The sequence below is a fragment of the Amphiura filiformis genome, chromosome 7 (genome assembly GCF_039555335.1).
Source record: "Amphiura filiformis chromosome 7, Afil_fr2py, whole genome shotgun sequence".
Classification (NCBI taxonomy): Eukaryota; Metazoa; Echinodermata; class Ophiuroidea; order Amphilepidida; family Amphiuridae; genus Amphiura; species Amphiura filiformis.
The window spans coordinates 31,823,906-31,831,815 of record NC_092634.1 but is presented as its reverse complement, the minus strand read 5'-3'; the positions used below and the strand labels follow the sequence as shown (position 1 = coordinate 31,831,815).

Genomic DNA, 7,910 nt, shown 5'->3' with positions numbered 1-7,910 from the left:
AAAAACGTGTGTTCCTATCGCTGCCGAATAACATATGGTGGAGAACCGTGATGGATCAGCCAAGGAAATGCTAGGTGAATGGAGAGGGTACTATTCCACTTTATTTAACAATAAATGACAATGGATCACTAACATCAGATCTTCCTTTACCTGATGATCAGGACATACCAATTAGCGATGACCTGCCACGCCTGTTAAAACGAGGGATCCATGGTATTAAGGTTGGTCTGAACAATGAAATTATGGAAACTTTCGGGCCTCATAACTTCTAAATTGTTGGTCTTAAGTATATAAAAGTATACATATTTAGAATGGCAAAGACTTGATAAGTTCATCTGTGAGGTCAAATTTGGGCCAAAATGCCATTTTTGGTACAAAATCCCAAAAATAACGGGTTTTTTTTATTGATTTTTGAAAACTAGATCAAAATATCTAGGACCCGTTTATTTTCATTTTTTTTTAATTTTGACCAATTTCACCAAATATATTTGAAATTTGGGCCAAAATCGGGCTGTTTTATGATTTTTTTGAAAAATCAGCATTTTGTGACCAAGTTTGGTGCAAATTTCTCAAAGTTGGTCGAAATAAAAAAAAAAAAAAAAAAAACGGGTCCTAGATATTTTTGTCTAGTTTTTAAAAATTAATTAAAAAAATTGACACAAGAATTTGTTTGTTACGATGCACGAAAAAGGAATGGGCCAAAAACCGTTATTTTTGGGATTTTGGCCCAAATTTGACATGATGAACTTATCAAGTCTTTGCCATTCTAAATATGTATACTTTTATATACTTTAGACCAACAATTTAGAAGTTATGAGGCCCGAAAGTTTCCATAATTCCAGGGTTCAGACCAACCTTAAGAACATAAAAGCTGCTGTTCCTCCAAGGTGGCGATAAAGTTAGGACTAACATCATACACATTTTGTGTTGAAAAAAGACTCCTCTTGAGCAATGGATCACCTTACCAATGTCATTGTTCCATTGCCAAAGAAAGGTGATCTCAGCCCCATGGTTAACTATAGAGAAATCACCCTGATATCCATTGCTGCAAAATTATACAGTTATATAACAAGATATTGTTTATGAATACGAGAGACTATATAGATCCAATAAAAAGGAGTAACCAGGCCGAAGTTCTTCACCTCCAAAGTTGCCGGCAGCAAATTCACATCCTTTGAAGAATCATTTGAGATTTCCAGAGCCATCAACTTCCACTCACCATCTTATTTATTGATCATTGGTCAATAATCAGCTGAAGCTGAAGAGTTTATTTCTGACCATGATTATTTATTTATTTGTATTGATGGCTGTATATTTTTATATTTTGCTTCAACGTTCATTCGTACCGTTTAAATATATGATAACATAATAGTATTCTAACATATTTTAGACTTAAGTTTCTGCTTTGTTCTGTCCTCGAGAAATGTACAGGCTGACTAGTATGTGTTTCAAATCCTTCTCAGTGTACGCCAATATTGCAGAAGTATAAACCCTCATATTTTGTGCTAAATATGTGCATAGAAATTCAAACTATACTATCGGTTATTATCATCGGTATTATCAAATTTACATCCACGCTATATGAAATTAATCTGAAACGTGTTAAACGTGAATGGTTTTATGATCAGATCTGTGACTATAATCAAACTTTTACTTTGAGCTGAATAATACGTCATATCTATGATTTTGTCTTTAATATAATTCTTACTCGCTGTTTTACAAATAAATTTAGTATAAATTGTATTGTAAAATAGTAAAACTGTTAATGAATGTTCTATTATTCTTATAATTTTATTTTCGTTGCTGTTCCTGAAGATATATTCACAGGTTCATATTGATATTTCATAAACGAAATGAGTTAACACTGCGACACTTAGTTTCTGCTTTGTTCTGTCCTCTAGAAATATAGCCGCTGTATGTGTTCCAAATGCTTCTTAGTGTACGACAATATTGCAGAAATATCCAGTGTCAAGAGGCGGCGAATTGGAGGTCCTGCGTGCGCGTTCAGCTGATATATGGGTTTTGATTGTATTGTACTCAGTCAGGAGGGCGGTATCAGCCGCAGAACACAGGCCAGCACGTGCAGGACAGAGCCGTATTGGGGAACACTCTGGCTGAGGCATTTGAACAGGCCGCAGTGAATGACTGTTAAGTAGCCCAATTTTTAAGATTCCAAAAATACGCTTTTACTGACTTTAGAACGTCTATCATCCAATTGGGTGGAAAAGCACTTTCAACGTTCATTAGTAACGTTTAAATAATTATATGATAATATTAATCTAATAAACGACATTTTCAATTGGAACCAAGAATATTCATTTAATATTATTTTGAATTATCTTGTTGCTTTCGTACCGTGAAGCGTTGTAAATCTGTGCTTTGTTATTGGACACTCCAGTCTTGAATATAGAGTACCGAAGTGTGACGTCATAAAATGTTCTTTTTTGCATTTCAGTATTTTCATGACCATATTTCGGTAGGACATGACGAAAAACATCCACAGTCCAAATTTGGTGGGCATCGGATCATGAGGGCCCGAGATATGGCCGCATGAATACCTAATTAGCCCCATTGAAATCAGTGTAAATTGGCCTGGTTCCAAACAGTTATGAACCAGGCCAATTTACACTGATTTCAATAGGGCTAATTAGGTATTCATGCGGCCATATCTCGGGCCCTCATGATCCGATTCCCACCAAATTTGGACTGTGGATGTTTTTCATCATGCTCCACCGATACACGGTATTCAAAACGCTGAAATGCAAAAAAAAAAAAAAAAAATTTGTGACGTCATCACTTCGGTACTCTATATCTATTTATTTAGAAATGCTTATAGGGCCAAAAAAGGTTTGTCTCAAAGCTCACGAGAGGTTTGAAAACAAATGCGAAATGCGATTTTTTTCAAATTGGTATTTTTATGTTATTTTGAGAGAAAAAAATTTTTCCGGAAAAAACTAATTTTTTTTTGAAATAACAAAAATTTCCGCATTTCTTTTTTTTCCAAATCTCGCGATTTTACAAATGCGCGCGTAAGCTTTGAGACAAACCTTTTTTTAACCTAGTCAGCAAGTTCTTTATTATTATTATTTCAGCATAAATGACTGTTTCCACTATGATTCTATATATTTTAAAAATTTAAGAAGTCTTTTAACGCCATTGCGAAAGGTATTATTAGTAAGTCCCAGAGTAAGTCCGTACACAAGAGGGTTGCAGGCACTGTTAAAGATGCACAGCCACTGAGCAATAACTTCCAACCAAAATGGTGTTGGTTCACATTGTAGGCCTACCGCCTGTAAAATGGTGGCTACTGTGTATGGTAACCAACATATCAGAAAATGTACCAATCAAGATCGTGACAGTAATATGCGATTTCTTCTCTCCTACGTAACGCCTAATCGTATGGATACTGTTTCTAGTTCTTGTTAGATCATATTCTAAAGCCTTTGCTGTGTTTGAAGTCAATTTCTTGTGGAGTTTTCTGGCTCTCAAAGCGATGTTCATTAGTTTCAGGTAATTAACAAGTATTAATAAGAATGAAGGAATCACCACAAACATTAACATACATACTAAGTATGTTATATTGACGTGCCATTGGATGTTACAAAGTGCCTTGTTTGGTTGAAGTTCTACCCCCTTCCAGAAACCTACGACTGGAAAATGGACGCTAGAATGACTTACAACCATAACGAAATACACAAGATAACGTACTGTTTTACACTGATATTTCCATGCCATACTGGATTCGAAATATGCAAGTATCTCTCGGTGCTGATAACTCCAAGTGATACCATTGACACTGTGCATAGCACACAAATAGAAAAACCAACAAAATCGACATGTGACGCTGTAGTAAAACGATGGCGGCTGACTGATGATTCCAAGTAAGAAATCTGTGACAGCAAGATTAAAAACAGGCACAAATGTTGTATTATGGAATTTCTTTTCACGTATGATCACTGTTATGGTGATTACATTCCCAAATAGGATCAGTATCATTGTAAAGAGAATCAAAGGTGGCTGGATGTATACACCAATCGGGTCCGAGTGACAGGATATATTCACCTGTAAGTCTCCGCACATTCTGTTTAGCTCAAATAAAATTATGTTACACAAACATTATTATTATTATTATCGTCTCTGCGTTGTGTGATTCTCCTGACACGCAGGCCCACACTTGCAGCACCTGAAGTGAGTTTACTGTATGGTGAATTGCATAAGAGGCGGCGAATTATAGGTCCAGCGTTCAGCTGATATAAGGATTTTGATTGTGTTGTACTCAGTATAAGGAGGGCGGTATCAGCCGCAGAACGCAGGGCAGCACGTGCAGGCCAGTGCAGGGATACCCAATCGGACATGTATTGGGGAACACTCTGGCGGAAGCATATGAACAGGCCGCAGTAAATGACTGCCAAGTAGCCCAATGATTAGGATTCCCAAAAAACGTCCCATACCGTATATTTGGGAGCTTTTAACGTAAATCATCCAATTGTGTAGTACTTATAAATGGGAAGTTACAAGTGACCGATAAAGTAACAGTCACAACATTCCTTGTTATTTCAATTGGAATCGATTGGTAAAATAGACGCTAAAATGACGTACAACTTTAAGAAAATACACAAGATAATGTATTGCCATAAAGTGATATTTCCATACCATATCTATTTACTATTATTCTTATACTTTTGTTCATTGCTGTTGTGTAGGTGTATTTCTTGTTCCTTTTTTTTCCATAAAATATTTTTGGCAACTATAATCACCGACAATGAACAATGAAAGGAGTGTGTTGTCGGGGTGTATTTGCATATAAATTACGCATATAAAGTGCACATTCCTGATACTGATGCCTCGTTGTTTTGTGTATTACTTTATAGCTAATAAACCCTTCTGCATAGCTGGATTGTAATTGCATAAATTGGTAAATTTAAAAAAGAAAAAGAAAAACAAAACACTGGCCAATATTCAGCAGAAGTGTTTATTTCTAACTATGTTTATCTATTTATTTGCATCGATAGTAACTGCATGAAAGTCATTTCGATTAGTCAACTGTATCTTTTGAGCAAGATTTGCCTGTTTTGGACAGTCTAAAATTTTGCTGAGTGAAGTGTAATTTTAGCAACATTTTTGATGCAATGGAAGTCAATTTGTGCCGAAATTCCTTCCCACAATGCAATAAGCGTTTTGCATAACAATAGATACAGTTCGGAGGTTAATCAATATTCTTTGTTATGCAATATGCATATTTTTTTGCATTGTGGGAAGTAATTTCGGCACAAATTAATTGACTTCCGGTAGAAACCCTAAATCTGCATATTGCCTGTCGTAATCGGCTGTGTTTACTTCTGAACTTACATTGCTTTTCACGGCATAATGCTTCACTGCTTCAGCGAATCCGACTACATGTAGATTTTGAATGCAATGGTCTCTACTACTCTCATAGCCTAGTAGAATGTGAAACAAATTTGTATTGGAAATTTGGAAAATTTGGAACAAGAACAAGAATTTTGCTCCATTTTTTCCAAATTTTCTACTCGATGACCCCTTTTTTGAAATCAGGTGGTGGTCGCATTGCATTCTCTAAATTCACTACATTTTCATCGTCAACCGTGTAAGTGCATGCGATTATTTTGAAATTTTAAAACGCTTGAAATATCACAAACAAATAGGCCTATGTTAATAAATAATATAAATACAAGCTAAAACCGTTGGGGTTCGATAATGAACCCCACAAAACTAACCAAGTATATGGAAAATGTCATGCGGCCGGGCGGTTTCACAAGTTCCTGGCTCGATCATGCCATTCGCCGCCTGTTTGAAATCTTATACCCAATGACCATCTTTTTTCAAAATATTATACCCAATGACCCCCTTTTTAATTTGCTTGTACCCAACAACCCCCTTTTTAAAATAAGGTTTTGTACCCGATAGGCCCCTACTTCATGATGCCGATAGGCACATACTCGACACTTCTAAAGTTTAGTGCCCGCGGATTTGAGGCATACAAAATGTATTTGTTGTCTTTAATATCAGCCGAATATACCAGCTGGTACTGGTAAATTCACAACACTGAAATAATAAAACACAAACAAATTGACACCGAGCATTGAGTGACACACTACGTATGGATTTATTATTTCAGATTTTGAAAACATATACTCTGGTGAACTGGTCCAAATCATAGAAAAGACATGACAGCTGGTTGGTGAGAGAAGACCGACACTTGTAAACAAAGATACAATTTAGGTGAGTTATTTCTGCGAATATTTTTGCATTCCATAATTACTTAATTCAGGACCATCGCCATGGGGGTGGTGTATTAAGTATTTTCAATGACTTGTTGTTTTAAAGCAGGCATGCCACAGGTTCCTGAGTAGTGCATGATTTGATTTTTAAAAAAATCAGAAAAATAAAATTTTATAAATTTTTTTAACAATTTTGAAGTGTATTTTATGTCTGTTGAAATAATTGAAAACATGAACAAAAACATGCCAGGAGATCCTTCCTATACCACTTTCAGTGGCCAAAACCAGGGGCGTCGCTGGACCAATATGATTGGGGGGTGTCTGTGTTTTGCAGACGGAAATATTTTTTGACCAATTTTAATTAGTAACTACTATAACATTCACAATGTCTATTACGTAACAACAACTATTTCGTAACACATTAATCTTTTATATGTCTCTTGCAATTTGCCGACAATCACATAGCTTTGACTACATTTGCCGACAATCACATGGTTTTGACGACAACTGTCAATTTTTGCCGACAAAATTGTGTATGGGGGTGTTGCACCCCCATATCCCTCTCTAGCGTCACCCTTGGCTAAACCACAAGCTTCCAGGGACCCCGAACCCCACCCATGAGATGCTACGCTATATTTGATTAGTGGCATTGTGCACAATTGTGCTGACGCAGTACAACAAAAGCTTTTCATACACTCCTATCAAAGCAGCCAATCAGAAAAACCGTTAGAAAAGTACGCGAAATGCATTGATTGTGTATAATGTGCACTCTGCATACTACGTGCAGCGTTTCGTGCTCTTTCACATCGCTTAGGATTCATTCATTTTTCGGGTGGGTTAATGCATTTATATTTGTTTCTATTTTCCCATATTTTGCTGTGATAATTTGTATTTTCAGCAAGAATCTTAGTTTTTTTCTTCTCTTGTATGAAATAGATTAATGTATTTGTTGCTGGATAAATTAGGCAAAATAATGCAATTGCGCTGATGTTGACGCATCTAATGCACGTGCCCCAAATATTAGATGCATCAACATCAGCGTGCGTGCATTATTTTGTCTACTTTCTCTCCCAACAAATAATACACATTCATTATTAGTACATGTAAATATCAATATTTATCAATGTCATGTTGGAATATTGTGTACGAATTGAATCACTGAAATAAATTAATTTACAATATTTGTAATTTTGCAGCTTCATTCCGACTAATAGGGCCAGCCAGGCAGAAAAACAAGATCACCATGTCAGTTACTACCGAGAAGTGCCGAAGAGCTGAAAATTACCTTTGCTACCCCAACCCTGTTTGCAAAGAAGAACAAGATCACCATGTCAGTTACTACCGAGAAGTGCCGAAGAGTTGAAAATTACCTTTGGTTTAACATGGTGTTTCTGGTGCTGTATTTGCCATTGGGTGCTCCTATATCTGGCTTTCTGATCTTGGATCTTTGTACGATCTTTTGTATGATAGAACATCTACTTTGTTTGGCTTATAATTTGCAAGAATGACTAGCTTATTTACACTTGTTTACGTGCAACTAGCATAGGTGCTTCGCCCGACCATGTGCATGGAATTCTATATCAATATAAGATGTTATATCAGTTCGGGGGCACTGCTAATTCAAAGACGTCTCTGATATCAAAGACTCTTCAGTGCCGAGTCACATGACAG

The 7,910-nt window shown here is 36.2% G+C and overlaps 1 pseudogene; it reads right to left on the bottom strand.

Moving 5' to 3' along the window:
* Positions 1 to 3,110: 3,110 nt before the first annotated feature.
* Positions 3,111 to 4,080, bottom strand: LOC140157798 (G-protein coupled receptor 161-like; annotated as a pseudogene).
* Positions 4,081 to 7,910: the final 3,830 nt, after the last annotated feature.